An 11,014-nucleotide genomic window follows, 5' to 3' on the forward strand; every position below is an offset into this window, starting at 1 on the left:
CTTATTCGTCCCTAGCGCGCTGGTGCAGCAAAGTAATCTTACCGTGAGCTGTGCTGGTTGGTGTCCAACCGTAGTACCTCGAGGGGCCCTCCATCATGTGTGCACTCCTCTGCTGATGGTCGACTTTCAATCTCCAGGTTCGAAGTCCAGTCTTGCCAAGGTTCCAAAGTCAGCATACGAATGTTAATCATTCTTACCTGACCATCAGATTCCAAATTTTTCCGAATGTTTAAAGAACCCACTCCACCGAATCTTGCTACAGCTTTTCGCACGCCTGAAATTTCCTAACCAACCTCACATTTAGCCACGACTTTCCGCAATAGCATAATTCCATAAAGTCTGTCATACTACCTCCGTCAGCTCCATAGAACTGTTTTCCTTGTCAGAGTCTTTACGCCCATCTCTGCCCAAAAAGCGGCACTCGAGAAACATGTCATATGTTGCATAGCAATGAGAGGGCATGTTTTCTCCATGGCATGATCTCGCCACATTCGGAAAACAAAAATAAAATTTTAAAAAAAGTTCCTGTCTCTTAGCATCGGTTCGGCTAGCCACCAACCCCGCAATACTGGCATAGTCGGTGGTGTATTTTGATCCCCTTTCTGAAGCTGTTATCTTCATCCAGAGTGTACACTTGTGTGCGTTCAGAATAGCGTTTCTCTGAATTCCCTCACACCACTGGCTAGTTTTCCTCGACCACCAGCGGCTGCGCTATGCTGTCTGAAGACTGGGCTGGAGAAAGCAATGATTTTAGCCACTGTAACAGTTTCCTAGGCCTGGCCAGTCTGACACCTGGCGCCTGCCCATCCTCTCGCACAAAGACCGTTTCTGCTCATTCTCACTGCCGTGAATTCTATGAAAAGTCAACACTGCCTGCATCCCCAGTCCGTTGCTGCCTTGCACTTGCCTGTCCCTGACTTAACAGCTCCAAACACAGAACCATAGAAGCCTCGTAGAGGAAGAGCAAGCATAGACTGTTAGTACTCCTCCACAATCACTGTCCTTACGATACTAAGATCAATCATCCCGCTATACGTGTCATATGTATACTTCCTACCATCTCAACTCATGGGTGAGATGTGGCTAGCCTGAAAGAGTAGCTACCTCTCAAGGTAGTCATAAAAAGGTGAATCTACAGTAAAAATTCCTCAGGTTTATGGGATAAGCATATAAACAGTGAGAAATAAAGAAAAGCTGTTAAATTTTGCACCTAAAAGCGACGGCCACAGTGTAAGTGCCTAACAGCAAGTCATGACGCTAACACTACCAGCAAAGCAAATCCCGCAGGGCATAGTTTTTACATCATCTTGTGAAGCTGGATCCCATACAGTAAATAGTTTTCCGTCTTCACTGGCTATAACCACCCTTTAATGAGCTATGGTGATCTTTGACCGTTCACCCAGCGATATGAATGATCTAACAGATGAAGCAAGTAATTTTAAAACAATATTGAACCTTATATTCCTTTGAGAACTTATTTTCATCGACAGAAAAAAATGCAAAATCGTTCGCACATGTCTGTCTGTCTCTGACTGTGTGCACATCTATGTGTGTGTGTGTGTGTGTGTGTGTGTGTGTGTGTGTGTGTGTTTGTGTGTGTTTTTGTGATGTGCACATGTGTATGGGTGTGTTTGAGTGAGTGTGTATGTGTGTGTGTGTGTGTGTGTGTGTATGGGTGGGTGGGTGGGTGGGTGGGTGGGTGGATGTGTGTGTGTGTGTGTGTGTGTGTGTGTAAGTAGTGAGGCAAACTTTGTATGAACACATTTTGTAGGTGTGGGTTGCCTACATCACAGGCAGGCACACACTCAGGGTCAAACCTACTGTTCTCCTTTGATTGACATGTCTTTAAACTATTGTTCTCCTTTGACTGACAGGTCCTTAACCTATTGTTCTGCTAAAAGCATACTTCCATTTGACTGACAGGCACTTAACCTGTTGTCCACCTCCCCCCACTCCCCTCCCCCCTCAAGAAACTTCACCCCTCGCTGCTACAGGTACAATTTCAGGTCTGAGTTATTGGATTGCCCTTCTCACTCTTATCAATTTGACTGACTACTTAATTAAATTGATTAATTAATTAACCTCTCCCCCTATGGTAAACCCCTCCACTCCCACTCTCCCTCTCAGAAACTGGGGGGAAAAGACTCAGTTGATTGGTCATTTGGAGGGAACTGTTTAAACAATTTAGACAATGTTTAGAATATTGTTTAGTTAATTATGACAGTGTATGAATTAGTTATTTAGTTAAGGAATTTGTCCAGAAATCGATTGTTGTGTATGGAATATTGTTTAAACAATTTAAACAATATTTAGGGGATTAAAGTCAATGTATGAAATATAGTTTATTTATTTATTTAAAGAATTTTTCAGGAAATCGATCACTACCCCCACCACACCATCCCCACCCCCTCTCTCCCACCCCCCTCACCCTCCCTCCTTTACCTGGAAATTGGCAGCTCTGCGGTGGAGAGGCAGTATCTCACGAAGGGGAAATTCAAGGGTGTATTGCTTTCTTTTTTAAAAAAAAATCAGTTTTTTGGGGCATGGATTTCTCTTGCTCATCATTCTCTGCCGTTTATAAAGATGAAGGTCTCGTGAGCAGTAATTACATCGATCACATTTCTTTTTTATCTTGACTGCTCAAGGAATACTGTCATGAGACACACAACACACATAATTATACAGTTAAAAATCCTTCTTTGATGAAGCATGCACCGCCCACCACCCCTTGACCACTGGACTGCACAGATCGCCACCACATATGCCCCAGGGGTCAGGGAGCACCGGCGGCCCCCGCTAAGTGACCTGCTGCCAAGCCACGCACAGGTGTCAGTTTGAGACCTGCAAGCATGAGGCAGTGACAGCCCTTTCGTATTTGACCTCTGAGAAATTCCTGTCGAAATATCTTTCATCTAGGCACCGTTGCTGGCACGCTGACACATGTCTATGTAAATAAGAGTCAAGTCACCCTCTGGGCCTCGCATGCGTGTTTACCATTGCTGGCGCGATACCTACGTACCTGTGGATACTGAAGTCACAGGTTGCACTATAGAAATCTGTTCCAGTGATCCCAGAATAGCACAGGGTGCATTCTTCCTAGTGATCCTAACGGGACAAGAGAGCTGTGTCTAGCCGTGCACACATGTTTACCCGCCCAGTGTGGCTGACGCATCGCCACAAGATGTTCGGGTAGCGACTCACCATCTAAAAGATTCTCAATGTTATATGGACGTCACATGGCTATGTAAATGAGAGCCAGGTCGACTTCTCGGAAATTGTAAAGTGTCTCAGAAATAGTTAATGATCGCTTTTGTAGGAGCCTTCGTGAGGTCTCAGCTTCTCTGCATGGAAATTCTTTTCGTAACAGGACCTGTTTACGAAAATAGCTCAGAATAACACTGAATGCATTCTTCCTGATAGTCCTAACGAGACATAACATGTTTCCTTCCCGGAAATTACGACGTCCTTCTTCCAACATATGTCTCAGAAACGGAAAACGTTATCACCACTAAAAGCTCCCATCTTGTCTCTGTACGCTCACAAAAACACTGATAATCATAAAAACATTCTTGTTGTTTAGAAAGAGACCACTGTCTAATCACAGACAGCAAAAATCAGAACAATTATGCAAATAGAATTCGAAGCACTGTCCTACAGAAGAGAAAATTGTTGGAATTTTTGGTGGCCTACAACTACTGGTCTGGAGATGTCCTAATGCCACAGTAACAGATGAGTGACAGCATCCCCGCCAGAGATGGATAGTCTAATTCAAATTGTCAGAACACTTGCTTCCTCAGAACTTTCCACAGATACCTTGCCTCGATGTTGTTCAAATCAGATTGTAGACGCTCCTATGCCCCAGCACAAAGGACGACTTGTGAATGACTAGAGCATTCTGACTGGTCCTTATTGAATTTACCCTTCAAATTACTGATGCTGCCGCTGTGGTAGCAATATCTCTCATTTTTTTTCTTTCTGCAGACGAGACTTTCAGCGGCAAAAACTATTTTGTACATATTACCATATTACACTGACAATTATACCCTACAAAGTTGCCTACAGATCGTCAAATACGGAAAGACCCTTACTCAATTACACTGCTCTGCCACTAAGGGTGGAAGCTAGAATATTACAGCGTGAAACCAATCCCCAACCCGTTAATATATATCACCGCATACCATGTCGATGTAGTGAAGGTGTCCTGCGCCATACAAAATCGCTCCTTTTCCATCAGTCATATCGCTATCGGCCACCAGACACTCGTACATATACCGCGAAGACAGACAGCATAAGCATATGCGCCGTAGTTATACTCCTCGTTGAACTAGATAATTCCCGCAAGGTCGGGCGGTCATCCACACCTGACGCGTGACCAGAGCTCCCTCAGCGGACCAAAGTCACTCTCAGAACTGCTGTACAAAGTCGGGGGCATTTCCCCTTAGAACAAAGTCGTTACTGTTTTTGGCCTCTTCCTGCTTGCTTGCTTGCTTTTCACACCCCTCTCCATACTCTGGAATTACAAGAACATATGTAATTTCACATGGTCTGCCGGAATATCATGCAATTTTCGCGAGACATTCATACATATTCCGCGAATACTGGGTCGGTTATCCTCGGCACAAAGGCGTCACTGTTCTTGGTCCCGACCTGCTTGCTTTCTTGCTTTCTAAACCAATCTCCAGACTCTGAGATTACAGAACACATGTATTTTTCACATTGTTTTCCGGAATATTTTACCGTTTATGCGATACTTCTCGATATCAACCACATAGTAATATCGCTTGCATACCAGTATCGCTTACGCAACGGAATTCCGAAGATATACACTGGAAATTATTTCTCTAGAAACCCGAAACTTTAGAGAGGTGGAGCATACTGTAAACCAATGAATAACTAGAAACTTATCCCATCTGCGAAGACCTTTATGTGAAAACTCGAAAAAAAATAGAGGAAACTGATATTTCCACTCGCGAATACCGATGTCGGTGATGTAATAGAATCAAAATCATCCCTATAATTTACAAAGTCAACTAAGGTGTTTCTCATGTTTAGAGAACGAGCAAATGTGTCTTCCACCTGTCTTTCACCTGCTAGATGCGCACACCACAATCAATGTCTCTCAACTAAATAAAGATGGGGAAAGTGAAGATGCAGTCAATCGTACAATTTTCATAAGAGGTATTAACGGTCCAGCACAAACACACATGTCCATACTGAATCTTCTCAAATTTCCTCACGATCACAAGAGCTATCCAACACATACTATAGTCTATCCACCGTGAGCTGGGACGAAATATAAACAGTGTCACGTGAGCGACTACGCTCGTTTCCAGAAAAAGCATTCGGTGTTCACGTGATACATAGGGGTGTGGAAAATCCTCGGCGCACGCTTTACAGCTGGTGGCGCTCGGCTGGCTGACGAGCTGTCACAGCAGACCATGAGAAACCTGGGTAGCAATGTACGAAATAAATTTAACAATAATATTAAACTGAGTTCATTCTGTCGAAGCAGATTTATTTTCATTCAGGTTGCTAACAAAACAATCCATTCAAACACAACTAATTGTTAATTTTAATAACAATACCAGTAATAACAATGATTAAGGACGAAACAAGGTTCACTCTGTCGAACTTTAACTGTTTTCATTGAGGTTTATAGCAATGCAGTCTAATTTCTACGTTTGAGTTTCCACCTGTTCTACGACATGGAGGACGCACTTGTTCCAGTCCTCTGCAGTCACTGTTCTTACTGCTTCTTCTAGCAGTACTTTGACTTCCGGCATTTTGTATGTTTTGTTTTTCGCTGCAACATAGCCTTTGATTCTGGCCCACACTAACTCGATGGCGTTTAATTCACAGTGGTACGGAGGAATTCTGAGAACAGTTTTCCCTGCATTCTTCGCCATTTCATCTATTGCGTATTCGTTGTGCGCTGTTCTGTGATTTTTAACTAAAGTTCTTTCTTCAACATACCGTCTTCGAAATCGATGTTTTTAGATTTTAGCCACTCTGATATTTCGTGCTTATTGGAATTCGCATTGGGAACTTTTTCTTTTCTCCGAAAATGGTACGGCGCATTATCAAGAACAATAACTGCATTTTCCTGAAGCCGAGGAATAACGTCTTGAAACCACTTCTCGAAGGTTTCGGCGCACATCTCCTCATGATAATCGCCACTTTTCTTGGATTTGAAAGTCCACAAACATCCTTCAACGAACCCTGCTTTGCTGCTAATGTGTGCGATAATCAGACGTTTCCCTTTACCTGATGGGACTTGCTTCCGGTGGATAATCCGGACAGAAACGTTTGTTTTGAGGAATTCATAGTGTCACCTACCCAGACGTAACTTCGCGTATGTCCTGCGTTCACCCACGTCTCGACCAAATAGTAAATGGGCCTGCCTTCATCTCTCAACCGTTTAATGGTTCGAAGATAAGGCCGCCTCCATAAAATGATGTCATCCCTGTTTATTAGCATGCTATCGCGCCCACGCCGGACATATTTGAAATTCATTTCTATCAATAACTTATAAAATGTAGTTCTCCGAAAATTGCCCAGATCTGCATATTTGTTCACGACTATAAGCACTTTGTCAATTGTTGGCAATTCGTAACGAAAACAAAATTCGTGTACTTCCCTTCGTATCGCATTTCTATCGAAGTCACCAGCACTTTCAGAAAGTTTCTGTCGTAATTTTCCTTTCTTGGGAGACTCCAAAAAGAGTGTGTGGCCTTAAACTCACTTATCACACGATACACTGAAGAACGTCCAACACCCGTAGGTGCAGCTGTTTTCGAAACAGTGTCACTCATCGACTGCTCTAGATGTAACAGTTCCGTTTTATACACATTAAGCACCATGTGCTTCTCAGAAGAACTTAATGATTTCTTCTTTGATCGCTACTTTGGTGGACTCAGAACTGACACGTCGACCTCGCTGAATCCGTGGATGACATAATGAGGACAGCCGTATGTGATTCCAATGAAATAAGTGAGTACATAAAATAAGAAACCATGCGATGCTATTGGATGCGCACATAGACAGTGAATGCTCAGCGTGACTACAAACACATATACTTACTCTAATAATCAACAACTAGTCTTTCAAGCGTCTTTACAGATGAACTTAAGATATTCTGAAATCGCCGCTGTACAACACCCACTAACGAGCTCACACCTGCAACTGAGACGGCCACACTGAGCGCCGCGCCTGCGAACCGCACAATGCATCGCTCATAAAGGACAAACGGTTGCACCCATCGCATTCGAACAAACTACAAAATTAAACTCAAACCTTTCTTAAACTTTTCTCTCTTACACCCCAAAAAAAAAATTAAAGGGGAAAAGTTTGTCGCTTACTATATTTCGGACGATGATTTGGTAAAAGTTCTGCATCAGACGTGAGATTTTAATTTCTTGCTTCACTATTACTGATTCTATTGGGCAGAAAATTTGTAGACGTCATCAAAATATAGTACTGAAGATAATTATAAAATTATTTTGCTGTGCGACACACAGTTTAGGAGATATGGCATGATAAATATAGAGTAACGCGAAAAAACAACTTTTCCTGAAAGCTTAAATACACTCCTGGAAATTGAAATAAGAACACCCAGATTTCATTGTCCCATGAAGGGGAAACTTTATTGACCCATTCCTGGGGTCAGATGCATCACATGATCACACTGACAGAACCACAGGCACATAGACACAGGCAACAGAGCATGCACAATGTCGGCACTAGTACAGTGTATATCCACCTTTCGCAGCAATGCAGGCTGCTATTCTCCCATGGAGACGATCGTAGAGATGCTGGATGTAGTCCTGTGGAACGGCTTGCCATGCCATTTCCACCTGGTGCCTCAGTTGGACCAGCGTTCGTGCTGGACGTGTAGACCGCGTGAGACGACGCTTCATCCAGTCCCAAACATGCTCAATGGGGGACAGATCCGGAGATCTTGCTGGCCAGGGTAGTTGACTTACACCTTCTAGAGCACGTTGGGTGGCACGGGATACATGCGGACGTGCATTGTCCTGTTGGAACAGCAAGTTCCCTTGCCGGTCTAGGAATGGTAGAACGATGGGTTCGATCACGGTTTGTATGTACCGTGCACTATTCAGTGTCCCCTCGACGATCACCAGAGGTGTACGGCCAGTGTAGGAGATCGCTCCCCACACCATGATGCCGGGTGTTGGCCCTGTGTGCCTTGGTCGTATGCAGTCCTAATTGTGGCGCTCACCTGTACGGCACCAAACACGCATACGACCATCATTGGCACCAAGGCAGAAGCGACTCTCATCGCTGAAGACGACACGTCTCCATTCGTCCCTCCATTCACGCCTGTCGCGACACCACTGGAGGCGGGCTGCACGATGTTGGGGCGTGAGCGGAAGTCGGCCTAACGGTGTGCGGGACCGTAGCCCAGCTTCATGGAGACGGTTGCGAATGGTCCTCGCCGATACCCCAGGAGCAACAGTGTCCCTAATTTGCTGGGAAGTGGCGGTGCGGTCCCCTACGGCACTGTGTAGGATCCTACGGTCTTGGCGTGCATCCGTGCGTCGCTGCGGTCCGGTCCTAGGTCGACGGGCACGTGCACCTTCCGCCGATCACTGGCGACAACATCGATGTACTGTGGAGACCTCACGCCCCACGTGTTGAGCAATTCGGCGGTACGTCCACCCGGCCTCCCGCATGCCCACTATACGCCCTCGCTCAAAGTCCGTCAACTGCACATACGGTCCACGTCCACGCTGTCGCGGCATGCTACCAGTGTTAAAGACTGCGATGGAGCTCCGTATGCCACGGCAAACTGGCTGAAACTGACGGCGGCGGTGGACAAATGCTGTGCAGCTAGCGCCATTCGACGGCCAACACCGCGGTTCCTGGTGTGTCCGCTGTGCCGTGCGTGTGATCATTGCTTGTACAGCCCTCTCGCAGTGTCCGGAGCAAGTATGATGGGTCTGACACACCGGTGTCAATGTGTTCTTTTTTCCATTTCCCGGAGTGTATTTTTCTTTTTCAGTGACAATAAATTTTAATGTAATGTAAAAAAAGGTGTCGGAAGGTAGTTCTTGGATCACTTTATCACGTTCAGGTGCCAAATTATGAAAAACACGACTTTCATTTTTTAATTTCTGACGCCTCTGACTTGTTCATCCCTCGACGGCAGCGCCTTGCCGTGTTTACAGTACGTCTCTTGTTTCGGGGAATGGTGTTTAAGTGTTAGTTCAGTTGGCGGTTGGGCCTTATAGAGGACGACTCAGTTAAGCAGCTACATTCCTGCATTCCTACAGGCTTCTCAATCCGGATAGCTCCTACCGTTAGCTGGAAAAGGGAATCATTCCCGCCACAGACCACCGCCTGCGCGCCGCGCTTTCCTAGACAGAATTATCCTAGACCACAAGTCACCAACATATATGATCGCCATGGCGTGAGTGCAGTTAGTGTGATGGCCGACGTTACAAATAAACGCAGGATATCTGGATACTTATTCCATAGCTTTGAGGAGAGGAATTGCTCGACAGACCTAATGTACACTGAAACTGCTTACGCTGCTAACATGAAACTCCTCATGAAAGGCTTTCTTTAATTTGAAATCAGTTCTTGAGAATCGTCATAAGGTCCCAGTATACATCTGTGTTTTATTTCGCATACTGATACTTAATTATCATATTTTTGTACTCAACTTACGATGTAAGCGTTGTAGAATCCGTAAGGTCCAAACGTTAACGTTCTTCTGTACTAGCTCAATAATTCGCAAGCAAACAACCTTCGAGGGAAGCGCCTGGATGCCGACACACACTTTTGAAGCTAATCACTATATTTTGAGAGCATTAACTCAATAAATTATCTCCAAGGAAACTTCAAAATAAAAAAGGCAGTATTTCTGAATTCTTTTTATATGGGACGCAATTGTTATTGTACAGTAGAAATAAACAATGATTTGTAACTTTTGTTTAAGAATTAGATAAGTAATACTCAAGTTTCTAAACTACCTAATTAAACGTCACCCTTCATTCCTAATGGCCTTTTATGCTTCAGAAACGGGCGAGTATGTGTAACTGACCAACGTGTGCCGAGACGCCCTTTCCAAGTGCAGGCCTAGAATTTTTTCACAAATCCAGTGTCCTGGAAAAATAAGACAGCAATCAGTTACTGAATATTACTAGAAAATTGTAGCCTGGGTTGCGGTAAAAGATATTTATTTAAGCGGCGAATAGTTAAGGGCGAAGCCCATTTCCAAACAACCGTGTCAAAAAGGAATGTGAGAAACATTATAGCTGTTAATAAAACCATAGAATATCGATAGCTATCCATCTTTATGGTTTTATCAACCACTATAATGTGATTGTCACAGTGTTTGTTTTACATGGTGGTTTGAAAATGGGCTTCGCCCGAAACTAGTCGCCGCTTAAATAAATATCTTTTACTGCAACCCAGGCTACAATTCTGTAGTAATAATAATGCTAGAATTTTTTGTTTAATTAATGATGTTTGCACTAAGTTTTAGGTTTAACTTCTACCAAGAAGTTATGGGAGAATCCATAAATGTGTACTAAGTTCTTATTTTTGCACCTTCTGTATGAACATTTAAAGCATCCAGTCTGTGTTTGTCAGCACAGACTGGATGTTTCACATGTTCGTACATAAGGTGTTTGTCAGCAAAGTAATTCATCTCGAGAAGCTCTTCAAGCTCAGGTAATTCACTGATTTTTTGTTTTGTTTTTTTGCACAGTTATATTTCCCATCCTTCTTTCTCATCCGGGCTTTGGACCGGCAATGACGAAGTTAAAAATATATTTTTTAAATTTTTGTAATTATTTTAATTTTTAAGTATTTTTTCATCTTCCAGCTGTAGCAATATGGCTAAAAGTTCTTCTTTGTGTGGTATGTTTCAAAAAATGGGTCAATGCACAAAGAAAGGTACATTGCATGTTTTGCATTCATATTTCGTTTCTCGACACACATCCTGTTTCGAGCAGATTGCGCATCTACGCCATATTTCGCGTTTCTG

This window comes from Schistocerca gregaria, unplaced genomic scaffold (assembly GCF_023897955.1).
Source record: "Schistocerca gregaria isolate iqSchGreg1 unplaced genomic scaffold, iqSchGreg1.2 ptg000286l, whole genome shotgun sequence".
Taxonomy (NCBI): Eukaryota; Metazoa; Arthropoda; class Insecta; order Orthoptera; family Acrididae; genus Schistocerca; species Schistocerca gregaria.